Source organism: Mustela nivalis (assembly GCF_964662115.1).
Source record: "Mustela nivalis genome assembly, chromosome: 18".
NCBI lineage: Eukaryota > Metazoa > Chordata > Mammalia > Carnivora > Mustelidae > Mustela > Mustela nivalis.
The window spans coordinates 19,246,883-19,261,358 of NC_139037.1; the positions used below are offsets into that span (position 1 = coordinate 19,246,883).

General features: G+C 42.5%; 1 long non-coding RNA gene across 1 annotated transcript in view; it reads left to right on the forward strand.

Annotated features, from left to right (window-relative positions):
* LOC309853136 overlaps nucleotides 1-14,476 on the forward strand; it is a 369,996-nt gene that overhangs the window by 346,799 nt on the left and 8,721 nt on the right. The window contains exon 7 of the long non-coding RNA XR_014305531.1: nucleotides 5,693-5,737. This is a non-coding gene — a long non-coding RNA (uncharacterized lncRNA). The remainder of the gene's footprint in view (nucleotides 1-5,692; nucleotides 5,738-14,476) is intronic.

Below are 14,476 nucleotides of genomic sequence, written 5' to 3' on the forward strand. Positions count from 1 at the left end.
GGCTCAGGTCATGATCCCGGGGTCCTGGGATCGAGCCCCGCATCGGGCTCTCTGCTTAGCAGGAAGTCTGCTTCCTCCTCTCTGTCTCTGTCTGCCTCTCTGCCTGCTTGTGATCTCTGTCAAATAAATAAATAAAATCTTAAAAAAAAAATGCGGTTGTTTTGTTGTTCGCAGGAAACCTCTTTCAACCGCACCTGAGTTATGTTACTGAGGTGACTTTAGGAATCCCCTAAAGCTGGGGATGGGGGAGGTGATTGGCTACCCAAAGCTTGCTGCTGGAGAACCAACCATGTGATGAGATGGTTGGAACATTCAGTCCCACGCTCCCAGAGACTGAGTTCAAGCATATATAGCCAATGATTTAGCCCATTGTGTCCGTGAAATGAAGCCTCCAGAAAAAACCCAGAGGACAGGATTCAGAGAGCTTCTAGGTCCCTGAACAAGTGGAGATCTGAGGGAGAGGGCCTGTCAGGGAGGGTGTGGAAGCTCTGCACTCCTTCCTGCATACCTGTGTGTCCCTTTTGGGTAGCTGTCCCTGAGTTTTATCTTCTTATAATAGACTGGTAATCTGGTAAGTAAAATATTTCTCTGAGTTCTGTGAGCCACTCTGGCAAGTTAATCCAACCCTAGGATGGAGTCATTGGAAGCTCCCATCTAGAGCTGGTAGGTCCCAAGTGCAGGTGACAATCTGGGCTCATGACTGGCAGCTAACGGGGACGAAGGAGAGTCCCGTAGGACTGAGCCCTTAACCTGGGGGATCTGACACCGTCTACCTAGGTCTACCCAGAGATAGTGTCAGAGTGTAGTTTAATTGCAGGACACCCAGCTGGTGTGAGAGAATTGCTTGGTGCAGAAAACGCCCCCTGCACACATTGAAATTGCTCACAGGACCCTATGCAGCCTATCCTGCTACCTGTTTTGATTCTTGGAGGTTCCTCTTGAGATACAGCCTTTCTAGATTAAAATTAGGGTCAGGAAATCTAACCACCCAGCAGCCTCACAGGACTGGATTAAATGTGCTGCCAATTTGTTTAATCCTATGGAAACCCTGAGAGAGGAGGTTGGTGACCCCATTTTTTTAAGTGGAGCAATTAAAGCTTGGGAAGGCCCATCTGTGTCGGAAGTTTCCGTAGCTGGGAAGTGGAAGTATTGAGACCAAACATCAGAGTCAAGAGTTCTTTGCATTAGATTTTTAGCTGCTTCCTGATCATACCATGGAGCTTGAAACCACATCATTTCAAATCACAGATGACAAGGGAGTAACACTAATGATGGCAATAATATCACATTTTCATTATCATCTTACGTGCTAACTCTTAAGAAGCTTTCACATCTTTTGTATTTCAGAGAATCCTCTTATTGAAATAGCAACCTCAGGTGGCTGCTGTAAGACTGTCCTCCAGGGGCACCTGGGTGGCTCAGTGGGTTAACTCTGCCTTTGGCTCAGGTCATGATCCCAGGGTCCTGGGATCGAGCCCCACATCGGGCTCTCTGCTCTGCAGGGAGCTTTCTTCCTCCTCTTTCTCTCTCTGCCTGCACTGTTATGACCTTGCACAACGCAGAGGAGGAGGTTGGCTCGCTGGCTGCTCACCCCCCACCAGGGGGAGACAGCAATTTGCAAAGTGACCCAGCAATTCCACCCCTGGGTACCGACCCCAAAGAAATGGAAACATATGTTCACACAAAGACTTGTGTCTTTGTGTGGACGTATCTAAGTTCTTCATATCCGAGTTCTTCTATAGCTAAAATGTGGAAACTACACATGGGTCCTTCGACAGTGACTAGCTAAACAACACATGGTCTGTCCATACAATAAAACACTGTTTAGCCTGAACAGGGATTGAGGTACTGGCTGCAGCATGGCCAGATCTCAAGGAACATTGTGCTCAGGGCAAACAGCCAGACACAGAGAACTGCTTCCTGTATCATCCCGTTGATATGCGATGCCCAGAAAAGGTAAACTCGGGAGTCTGAACATGGACCAGTGGTCCCTTGGGGCAAGGAGGTGGAAATGGGTTAATAAGTACAAGAAGGATCTCCGTGAGCTGTTAGACATGTTCTAAAATGGAATTGTGGTCATGGTTGCGCTTTTATGAGCATTTATTAGAAAATGATTCAATGAATTACTTATTTAAAATGGATAAATGTGGCAGTATGCAAATTTTACCTCACTAAAGTGCATTTGTACGTGTGTGTGTGTGTGTGTGTGTGTGTGTGTGTGTGTTTGGAGCCTTCCAGAAGCAAAACAACAAGGTCATTGTGGTTCAGACTATTGTCTGAACTTCGCCGTTACTCACCAGAACTTTCAGGCAGAATGTCACACATCTAGCCTTTGGGGAATTGTACCGGAAACTAGATTCAAGAGATGCGTTTAAACCCAATTCCACTCTATGCATTTATATGAAGACCCTGACCGTCCCAGGAACAAGAAGGTGTAAGTCATCCTACTGTGCTCACATCCTACTGTGCTGTCCTGAATGTGTGGCAGGTTTTTGGTCATAGGGATCCCGCTCTCTGGCTATGGAATAAGAACACAGGGCGATGGAACACAAGGACATCTCACACTAGCCACCCAAGGGGCCACCCAAACCAAACCAGCCACTTCCTGCAGATGCCAATTTAGGGACCGGTTTGCTAATGTTTCCCAGATTCAGTGGCTCTTAGCTCAATTGCAGGTGAATCACTGTCAAGTCTCTCTTTTTTTTTTTTCCTCCCCTTGACCCTGCTCCATTCAGAAAACCCACTTCCATTCTTTCTCCAGCCAGGACACCATGCAATATTTTAGGTTTCTTTTTTCATACGTATGATGACATCACAGATTTATCTTCTTGGAACTTGGGTGTGATTATGCTGACCTACATTCCTGACATGAAGATATGACTGCAGGTGGCCAGCGCAGCCATTATCTCTCAAAGGCACTGCCATCCTAGATTCTGGAAATGCCAGACTCCCCTGTAGATAGAATGCGGGGCATAGATATTGGCTCGACCTTCCTATACTTCTTACTCTCTTAAATACGAATTGAACAAACAGTTGCCTTTTCTCTCTTTTTTAAAATTTTTATATTTTTTAAAAGATTTTATTTATCTATTCGACAGACAGAGGTCACAAGTAGGCAAAGTGGGGGGGGAGCAGGCTCCCCGCTGAGCAGAGAGCCCGATGTGGGGCCTGATCCCAGGACCCCGAGATCATGACCCGAGCCGAAGGCAGAGGCTTTAATCCACTGAGCCACCCAGGCACCCCGCTTTTTCTCTTTAATATTGGAATATTCCTGGCATTTCTCCTTCCTGATCCCTTCAGCTACTTCTGCTCTTTCCTCATGCAATTGGAAACAAAGCCTGCCGCAGAACTGGGTCATCCCCGTGCTCCAGTTAATCTAGATCCCACTGCCTGTGCAAGTGGGCAGTGATAGAGTTACCTGTCCATGTCAGGCCACCCTGACATGGACAGGTAACATCAGGTCTGTGCCTTCCCCGGGACTGGAGGGACTCAGATTAGGATGCTTGGCCCTGGAGGAACTCTCTGCATGTTTGCAAAATAATTAGCTTTGGCTGCTCCTTGGCAGGGGTCTGCCAGCTCTGATCCCAACCTTCCCTGGACCCACAGCTCTAACACTAACCCTAGGCCTAGACTCAGATGAACCCTTCTCTTAAATGTAATAAAAATACAGGGTACACAGCATGGTGCCTGGTCCGTTTTCATTACTAACATTATTTCACCCTTAGCGTTACCTATCGCTTCATCCCAATGATAATATTGTTAATCCTATATTCAGGTTTAATAAAAAAAATCACATCCATTTGTTGGATGTCTAGAGTATCTCATGTCAGAATATCTCTCAACATTCTATTAATTAATCTACCTATAGATTTAGAGATTACACCTATAGATGTATATAACCCACCTATAGATTTATATACCTATACATTCCCCAAATCAATTTCTCCATTAGATTTCTATCTGTCTTCTATCATCTGCCTATCTATATTTAATCCAGGTTTTTGAGGCTCAGCACTATTAGCATTTTGGGATGGGTAATTCTTGGGGGTCTGGTGCTTATAGGGTGTATATCAGAATCTGAACCTCTGTCCACTAGATTTTAGTGGCACTCATTACCCAAGCTATGGCAATCAAAAATGTCCCCAAACAATGCCACATGTCCCTCTGGAGGAGAGAGAACAAAATTGATCTATTACCTAGTAGTTTGTTTCTACTGCTTCATTCAAGAAGGTATGAAGTAGACATTATCATTCCCATTTTTCAGATGAAGAAATGGAGGCTGTGAGTTTAGGTGACTTATACAAAGGGACACAAGTATTATGTGGTGAAGCTGGGTTACAAAGTAAATTCACTTGATTAGAAGAAGCTATGTCTTTCTTTAAAAGGCTATTTTTTCTACGATAAATCAAAATATTATTTTATCTATGTTTATTATTGTTATTTTTAAAGATTTTGCTTATTTGAGAGAAAGGGAGAGATCATAAATGGGGTGGGGGAGCAGGAGAGGGAGAAGCAGGCTCCCCGCTGAGCAAGGAGCCTGATGTGGGACTCGAACCCAGGACCCCAGGATCATGACCTGAACTGAAGGCAGACATTTAACCGACTGAGCCTCCCAGGCGCCCCATGGTTATTTTAAATTAAATGTAATGCTACACATTTTATCCTCCAGGCAATTATTCTCCTTTATTCTCCACCTAAAATCATTTTCCAAGTTAATTTTGACTCTCAGGCCATTACACGTGTCTTGCAGCTAAAACCCATGTGAATGTATTTATGCCCCAAACTCCTTTATTCTTATCCCGTCTTCCCCTTCAGATGTAATGTTATTTCCAAGCCCAGTTCTCCATCCTGGTGCTTTCTAAATTCTGTTTCCTACCATCCTACACAACGAGGGCTGGATCCCAGACTGGAGGAGAACCCTCCAGAGGCCTTTAACCCAGCAAGAGAAGTGGGTGCACCCATTTACAGCCAGGACCAAGTGTAGTGCCCCATCCTACAGAAGAATGCATAAGATCCCTGCCCCGGTGACCCACTGAGTAAATGCTTGAGGCCCCGGGGCTGCCGCAAACCCCTGAAATTGGGATATTTGGAAATTCCACCCATAGAAAGCTTTTATTTGTGCTTTCTAGCTACACACGGGAGCTTCCAAAGATAACTTCTGAAAAACTGAGCTAATGAAAGAAGAGGTTTTTAACCGATCAGTTGACTTCTCAGGGCCTGATCTTTCGGCCCGGCTTGGATGCAGGCATTTTAATTTCTGCCACAAGACTCTGACAGCCGTTAGATGGCCGGCGGCTCCTGGCCCCCATGTTCGGGATTCGGACAGGGAGACACATTGTTTTATAGCAATTAACGGTGATACTTGGAAGAGATGGCAACAAGCTGAAAAAAATGAATTGAAAATTTAACCTTCAAACAAAAATACTTAGACCTTAAGCTTCCATCCATAAGCAGCTTATGCTGTCTGTGCACATTGTTTTATTATTTAAGTATTTTCTACACCATTTCTGATTAATACAGCAGTACTGTTTTCCAGTCCAGTCTCCTTAATAAATATACGTGTCAAATATCTATTTCCTCCCCTGAATGCAGACTTTTAATTTCCCTTGTTTGCATGTGCTAACTGGTTGTATAACGAGATTAACGGCTCTGTCTTTTTCTTTCTTTCTTTTTTTTTTTCCCCCTTCTGCAGATTTTTAGAAGAAAAGCCAGTGGGCTCCCAGTCAAAGTTAAAAAGGTACCTTCTTTAATTTTGCATATTGTTAGCTGCAATCCGGTTGCTAATGTTTGTTTTATTTCCATCTGTCAAAAGCAATGCCAGAATACGTTGTGTTTGTCTTGAGTTGGCTCAATTAATCCTCTGCTGGAAACAGTTCTGTCATTTTGTGTTTGGTTAAGGCCCTGAGTCACTAGTGCTCAAACCGGGGCCCATCTCTGCCAAAGACAACCAGTGCACATTTAAATACGTCTTTCTGGGAAATGCGGGCTTGGCAGAACGGAGAAAGGTGGGATAGTGCCCTAGCAGCAGCGTTGGCTTGGGGCCAGCTGCATCTCGCCAGTGGATAGAAATAATGGTGTCCTGGGCTTGGTCCTATAGACCCCTTCCCACGGGGCTAGCAGAACAAGGTAATAGGTCGCCCCCAACATGGGCAGTCTCCATGTGAGTCTGACGGCGTGTTCATCTGCTAGGGCCGCCGTGACAACACACCACAGGCTGGGTGGCTGAAAGACCAGAAACTTCTTTTCTTCCAGTTCTGGAGACTAAACATTCAGGGTTGTGGTGCCGTCTGGCTCAGTTTCTTCTGAGACCCCTCTCTCCTTGGCTCCCAGGTGGACAATGATCATCTTTTCCCTGTGTCTTCATGTGGTCTTCCCTCCGTGTCTGTATCGTATCTACGTCAGAATCTCTTCTTTTAACGAGATTACTGGTCATTTTGGATTAGGGCCCACCATAACGACCCTCTACTTCATGATCTCTTAAAGACCCTGTGTCCAAATGCAGTCGTGTCCCGAGGTACTTGGGGTAGGACTTCAACATATGACTTTTGGTTAAAAACCTTTAAAAAAAATAAAATGAAGTCCGAAGGGAAAGATCTTAGGCCCAAGACTGTGAAAGTAGCCACTCCATGACTTTTTTTTTTTTGTTTTCTTTTTTTTTTTTTAAGATTTTATTCATTTATTTGACACACAGAGAAATCACAAGTAGGCAGAGAGGCAGGCAGAGAGAGAGGAAGGGAAGCAGGCTCCCCACTGAGCAGAGAGCCCGATGCGGGGCTCGATCTCAGGACCCTGAGATCATGACCCGAGCGGAAGGCCCTCTAAGCCACCCAGGTGCCCCTCTGTGACTTTCTGTATGTGTCTTTTCCCTTCCCCTCTTACTCTTCTTGCTTTTCCTCTTTCTCTCTGTGAATAAACGCTCTATCCACCACCTCTATGCAGTCAACATATCTCACAGAATGTGTAGGCTTTTGAATATGTGTGTAGGGATTTCAAATCCTGAGCTGACCTCTTATTAGCTGTATGGCCAAGGGCAGGTTGCTTAAGTTCTCTGAGTCTTAGGTTCCTTATCTTTAACGTAGAAATAATAACCCCTACTTCCGCTGATTTTGTCTTATAAGAGTAAGAAGGTGTAGATGAGAAAGCCAGTGGCACACAAAAGTAGGCAAGTGGGAATATTCTGTCCCAAATGAAGGCAATGGCGGGTGCATTGTAATGGGCACAAAACTAAAAACAAATGAAGGAATTATTAAAAAAGAAGGAGGAGGAGGAGGAAGAGGGGGAAGAAGAAGGGAAGAAAAGTAATAATACAACTGACTTTTTAAACAGCGTTACTGGCAAAATACCCCTCATCAGGGCAGATGACTTCCACTGTCAACCCATCTTCCCTTGTATGGAACAGAGGAGTATTATCTTTATTTCTATCTATTGCATATTAAATATACATGTGCTCACTCTCTCTCTTACACACACACACACACACACACACACACCCCTTGAATTTAATCATTCTCAGGACAGTTTAACCAAAGGTATTTCACATGGATGCACATCTTATTTCGTGTTCGTTTTACTCAGAAATGACGGCAGACCTTACAACTAAATTATATACAGTGGAAAGCGTCTTCATTTATCGTTGCTTTAAAAAAGAGGAGTGAGATTAAAAAGAGAAGTGGGCTCTGGCTACAGCCTTCCTTCTGCTTCCCAAATATCCTTACGTCTTTCAGGCAGCTTCCAGGCCTGGGCTCTGCCAGAAGACCTCCTCCTAGAAACTGTAATCGAAATATCTAACAACTGACCCCAGAAGACGTGTGTGTGTGTGTGTGTGTGTGTGCGCGTGCGCACGTGTGTTCACGTGTGCGGCTGGGCTTATAGTTCTGATGATTCCATGCCCCTTTCTGAGGTGGTACCCAGTGCCCCAGCACCTTTATATAAAGCAGCTATTTATGTAACAGCTGTTTTCTATAAACAGAAAAACAGAAAGTTGGTTAGTTGTTCTAAAAAGAAAACAAAAGCAGCAACAAAACAAAGAGCTCTGAAAGGTGCCTTTCCTTTTTCAGTGGGAGACATCTGTGTTCATGCAATATGAGCCGGTCTCAACCCTTGATGTAAGTCATTAGGCTTTTCCATGGAGTACCCCACAGTGGGAACTTATAAAGTAACTTCTTCAGGCTAGATCTCCCACAGTGGGGGACGTGGTGGTGTGTCTAGTGTGTGGGCTCTCGTGCAGTTACTAAAAGGATGGTTATGACAATCATGTAACAAAATGGAGAGACTTGCTTATCCAATGGTAACTGAAAAAAGTAGCAAAATATGTTATATATGTGAAAATGCTTAATGGCAAAAAAGGAAACAATGCATCTAATGATGTCTAATAATGCCTGAAACTTAAGCACCTTCACACAGGGATGCATCTGGAAAGAGCCTTTTTCTGGGAGGTGGGTGAGTATCAAAATCCATATCCCATTTGTGTAGGTCTGATCTGGATGTCTGTAATGGACAGAACAGGTTGTGTGAACCTGAAGGGTGAAGGGTGGGTTTGGATTTAGGCTATCGCCAAGGCAGTCGAAGGATGTAAGGTTAGCATGGTTGAACTCAATCTGAAACGAACACTATAGAGCTATTTAGACAGCTGCCATACCCGTAATTCATATAACCTTTGAATATTACAAAGCAAGGCTGGGAAAAAAAAAAAAAAAAGTTCCAATTTCCTCTCACTAAGAGGTGGCAAAATGTCTAACTTGTATTTACGAAGAGAATTGTTTGCTTTTGCTCAAATGGTTCATTTTCACCATTCAAGCTCTCTTCTTCCCAGGCCATTCTGGACACATGGAGACCTGGCCCAAGAGAACATTTCTGTGGGTCAGGCCTGTGATTAAGGGTTGCAGGATTCTCTAGGTTTCTGTAACTAGAAATAGTTAAGTGTGTAGAATGTGAATAACAGAAGTTATTCTGAGTCATGTTTTAAGGGCATTCTGCTTTCCTCAAACACACTCTAACACATCCAGCCACTTCCCCGGTCTGTCTACACAACTCCCCCTGATTTCTGCACCCAGAGACGGCTCGACTCCTTTCACTACCGGAGGCTTTCTGGCAGCAGCAATTACTGTTCAAAATGGGAAAATACAAACAATAAAAGGGTTATCTCAGCTGCATTAATATAGATTCCACGCCTCTTTCTAAATACCATGGATTTGACCCTCCCACTAGTGTTTGGCTGGTGAATCTCTTCCTACCCACAGCCACAGGCTCAACATTGGGGAATGGACCTGGAAGGAACTCCATGGAAATGTCAGATAGTGACTGCTGTGTTTCCGTCTTGGGACTTTTTTTGTTCCCTTGTCCTCCAAATGTCCTTTAATGACTTCGGAAAAAAAAAAAAAAAAAAAAAAAAAGCCCCTGTAACAATCATGCCTACCGAACCTCTTGACATCGTATGAGCTAATTCTTTTTGTTCAACACTTCTCACACATGAGAAACTGAAATATGGAAATGTACAAAGGGTTCTAACAAAAAATTCCCATTACAATCATTACCCGATGCAGGATGTTGGTAGGAATGCTTTTCTAATTTAATAATTTGAAAAACACATTTGTAGACCCATATAAGTAGAAGAATTAGAAAGACATGGGGAAAAGGATCCATCATAAAACAATGTGGGCGCATTTCAGTCCAACCCAGCCTTGACGTAGCCCCTCACTTGCTCACTCAGTCTTACCCACGGGCTGGGCCATGGCGTTCGCTGGGGAGCTGACTGCGTAGTTCCTGCCCTCGGGGAGCTCGCGGTCTAGCTCTGTTTCGTAGCAGAATAAATCAAAATTGTGTATCAGAATATTCCAGGACTTAGTGGATACTCAAGTAAAAGTGAGTGGAGGAAAAAAGAAAAACAGTAATTGAAGAACTGTATTTTGCAAGCGTGAAGTGTGGGGAATGGAATTGTATTGTCTGTTTCATCCAGCACACGCGCGTGCAAGCACATCCCTCCCCTCCCCCCGCCACACACGCACTTTCACACTCTATTTGGCTCAGAGACTCAGGATTTATTTTATTATTTTATTTTATTTTAAAGATTTTATTTATTTATTTGACAGACAGAGATCACAAGCAGATAGAGAGAGAGGAGGAAGCAGGCTCCCCACTAAGCAGGGAGCCTGACGTGGGGCTCGATCCCAGGACCCTGGGTTCATGTCTTGAGCCGAAGGCAGAGGCTTTAACTCACTGAGCCACCCAGGCGCCCCGAGACTCAGGATTTATATGAATCATAAAAATAGTCATTTATTTAAAACACTTCTTGAAAGCTGCAGTGGGCGCCCCCACATCTTGCTCTGTCCCAACAGTGCCTACTTGTAGGAAATTAAGACAAGCAACAAGAGTGAGCAGGGCCACCCTTACATCTCAGGGGCCGTAACTCTGACAGGGAATGGGCTATGTTGGGGCAGACACAGGGAAGTCCGCGGCAGCCGTGCTCATAATAAAGGTGACTTCTGTGTGCCATTGAGTATTGGTGTCAAGTATCAGAGAACCGAACAGATGCATTAGGAAAGGATCTCACCTTGATCCTTTGGCACCTGAATGGGAAAACACGGATCCAGACTGGCAGTTCCACGTGGTATCATTCCAGAATGTTCATCACAAAACAAGGCAGTGGTGTGAGTGGGAAATATTGTAGTACAAAGGAAAAGTAACGTTACCCTGAAATTTATTTTTTGTCTAAGTTGGGTGTAGTGGAAGCATAGAGAATGTTTGGTAAGACCCAGGAATATGGGCCATTTTGAAAATAACACAAACCGATATGAAAACATGAAACTCCATGACACAAGAAGAGGTTGCAAGGAAGCTATCAGGAGGTAAACGGCTGCCTACCCACAGTTAAGACAGACGTGATCAGAGAGTTAAATCCAAGCTGAGTGGGATAAATTCAGAACATGTCCCCAAAGTAAGTCCCTCCTTCTCTTTCTCCCTTCTTTTTTTCTTTCTTTCTTACATATTTATTGAGCATTCAGTATGTGTCAGAGGAATACAAAGAAAAAGATGAGAAAAAGATAGAGAGACAGAGAATGAATATAATACACATAAATTTTAGATATTTCTGAAGATTAAAAGAGCAATGGAAAGAAAACAATCATCAAGGGTATAATTAGATACAATTTTCTGAAGCTGAAAAGATCTAAATATGGAGATCAAACATCCCCACTGTGTTCTAAGAAGAGATAATGAAAAGAAGATTTACACCTAGAAGAGCATAGAAGATGCCAGGAAATGGGGCAACTTGTACAGTGTTTTCAGAGAAAAGTGTGTGACCCAACAATGTGATAAGTAGCCAAGTGGCCGTTCACGGGAAAAGGCTAAAGGCAAAAAAAAAAAAAAAAAAAAAAAAAACCCAAAACAAACGTCTCCAAAAGAACCTTCACAAACTTGAAACAAACCAAAAAATGTGTTGAAAGACTTGCAAAATAAGTTTCCCCTCAAATCTAATTTGAGGCAAAAAGAACGTGAGTATGAGTGACACACAGGGATACCGACTTGAAATTAGAGACCCAAGAAGGAGAAACCACGGTATGAGAGGGATGATTGCGAGCAAAGAAAATGATTAATATAAAGTCCAAAACTGTAAATATCCCTCTCATCTGAATGCAAATATGATTCTCCAAAGAAATGGTTCTCAATCATTCAGTAGTAATCTAAAGAAAATGGGTTTATAAAAGGGAGATGAAAAACGTGAACTCACGGCATTGCTCATCTGATAAGGGGGTGAGAGCTGATGTTAAATCTTGTGAATCAGAGAAAAAAGAAATGATTCTAATATATAAAAGCAAAGCAAAGCAAAATTAAAAAAAACAAAACTAAACAAAACAGTGCGTTTCTTCCAAACTGCTGAGGAAAATAAATAAGTAAATCCAAATACAGACCAAAAAATAAAAATATGGTTAAGAGAGGAAATAGGTGAGCAGTCTGAAAAGCTGAGAGAGGGGTGCCTGGGTGGCCCAGTGGGTTAAGCCTCTGCCGTTGGTGAAGGTTGTAATCCTGGGGTCCTGGGATCGAGTCCTGCATCGGGCTCCCTGCTCAGCAGGGAGCTTCCTTCTCCCTCTGCCTCTCTCCCTAGCTTGTGCTCTCTCTCTGTCTCTCAAATAAATAAATAAAATCTTGAAAAAAGAGAACTGGTATAAACCAAGAGGGTCAAGTCAGTCAATAATGATATTAGCTAACGCTTGTCTATCAATTATTATAAGCCAAGAATCTGCTCTCAGAACTTTATATGCACTTCATGGCCCCATTGAATCTTTTTTAACAGATGAGTAAACTGAGGCACAGATGATACACATTATCTACACAGTACACAAATGTACACAGTACATCTACGGTGCTTTGAGCAGCTCTCTTGGCAGACAGTATTGACCCTGACCTCTCCTGGCGTTGCAGACAGTCACCGTCCTTATCGAAGCCTGCCTGGGACAGAGAGCGTGCTATTCCTGCGATTTTATCCCCGTGCCAACACAATGCTCTTCCAGCTCCATTGTTATGTTGAGAGCACACAGAAGATGGCAGTGGGAAGAAAAATTCACAGAGGAAGACCCGATAGATAATATTATTATTGTCAACACTGAGATTTGACCAAGGCGTTACATCTAACTTACCTCTCTCATTTTGCCTATGTTCTCAGAATGCCCCATGGCTTCTGTAGCCTAGAGGCATGCTTGCTTAACCAGTACATTCTAACCAGCAGCCGGGAGTGGAATGACACCAAGGGCTCACGGTCCCAGCGCTGCCTCTCAGAGAACACCACACGGAGAGGGGTGCTGGGCTGCCCAGGAGAGGCTCCTGTCAACATTTCTAGGGCCTTTTTTTTTTTTCTTTTTTAAGATTTTTATTTATTTGACAGACAGAGGTCACTAGCAGGCAGAGAGAGAGGAGGAAGCAGGCTCTCCACGGAGCAGAGAGCCTGATGCGGGGCTCGATCCCAGAACCCTGGGACCATGACCCGAGCCCAAGGCAGAGGCTTTAACCCACTGAGCCACCCAGGCGCCCCAACATTTCTAGGTCCTTTTAAACGATTCTATATGATTAACAATATTTTCCAACAGTCGAGAAGACCAGACTTCTCTTATTGTGTTCAACAGTAAATTCCCACTTGATGTTTCATACAACTAAAAGACAAAGGGAGTTGAAAAAATTGGATGAAATACATTATCGAGGAAATGCAAAAACAGGGAGCGTGGGACTGACAACACTAGTTTCTAAAAAACTTTATTCTAGGCCGAATAATATTAAGGGAGACAAAGAATGTCATTTTACAATCCACAGGAAAGATAAAACAGTCATGAAAATTTATTTGCTGAATTACAGAGCATCAAAATATATAAAGCTAAAAATGTTAGAAATAAAATGGGAAGTGTACAGAAACACATTTGTTTGGAGAGAATGTGACATACCTCTCTCATGACCTTTGGCAGGTAAGGGACTAAAAATACGTTAAGTACATAGACAAATTAAAAAAACGATAGCACTCCTATATTAAAATAAAAATATTTTTTAGTCTTCCATGGAAGATTGATAACATTTTATCTTATGCTAAGCCACATGAATAAGCATGATACATTCTGTACAGTGGATATTATATAAGATCAGCTCTCCAAATGTAATGTCAGATAAATACAAATTAAAAATAAAAAGTCAAACAAATAACAATAACAATTAAAATTCCTCTCTAGGTAATTTTTAAAGAATAATGGGATCTAAGTTGCTAGTTATTTAAAAGTAAAAGAATATTTTATATTTTATTATAAACACATGTTATAGTTCCAAAGCTTTACTCCAAGGCAAATTCATAACAGAAGTCAATTCCTTACTCAAAACGAAGTAATAAAAGTAAACTAATCACGCTCTTTCAGATGTTGGACTGAGAACACCTGGGGAAACTAGGCAACCACAAATGATGAAGATCAGAATACAAATATGCTGAAGTAGAAGGTAAAAGAGCTAAATTATTCCATTGTCTGTCAATGGAATAATTGTCTCTCCCCTCTATCAAAAATCAGTAAATCGATCAACTAGATCAATTTCTTATAATCTTATTAAAAATAGGAGTCACCATTATCCTTAAGGAAAATTAAAGAGAAACTGGAACATTCCAAATATAGAGAAGGTTTAAAAATAAGAGAATACAATTAAAATGTACAACTCTGGGTCAATACATTGATAAGATTATTGATTAAATTTATTATTCAGGGAAGAAATACAAGTAACTGAAATTGGCTTAAAAAACCCCACAACCCACTAATTAATTTAACAGACCAGTCACCACAGAAGAAAGCATAAAACATACTGTCTAATTGGGCAGACTATTCCATTGATGGGTTTTGTGATACTATCGAAGATTGGATCACTTCTGTGAGTTATAAATTATTCTAGAGCATAGGCAAAATATGAATATATACTTCCAAGTTAGTAATGTCACAGACTATGTATACTCGATAGACCA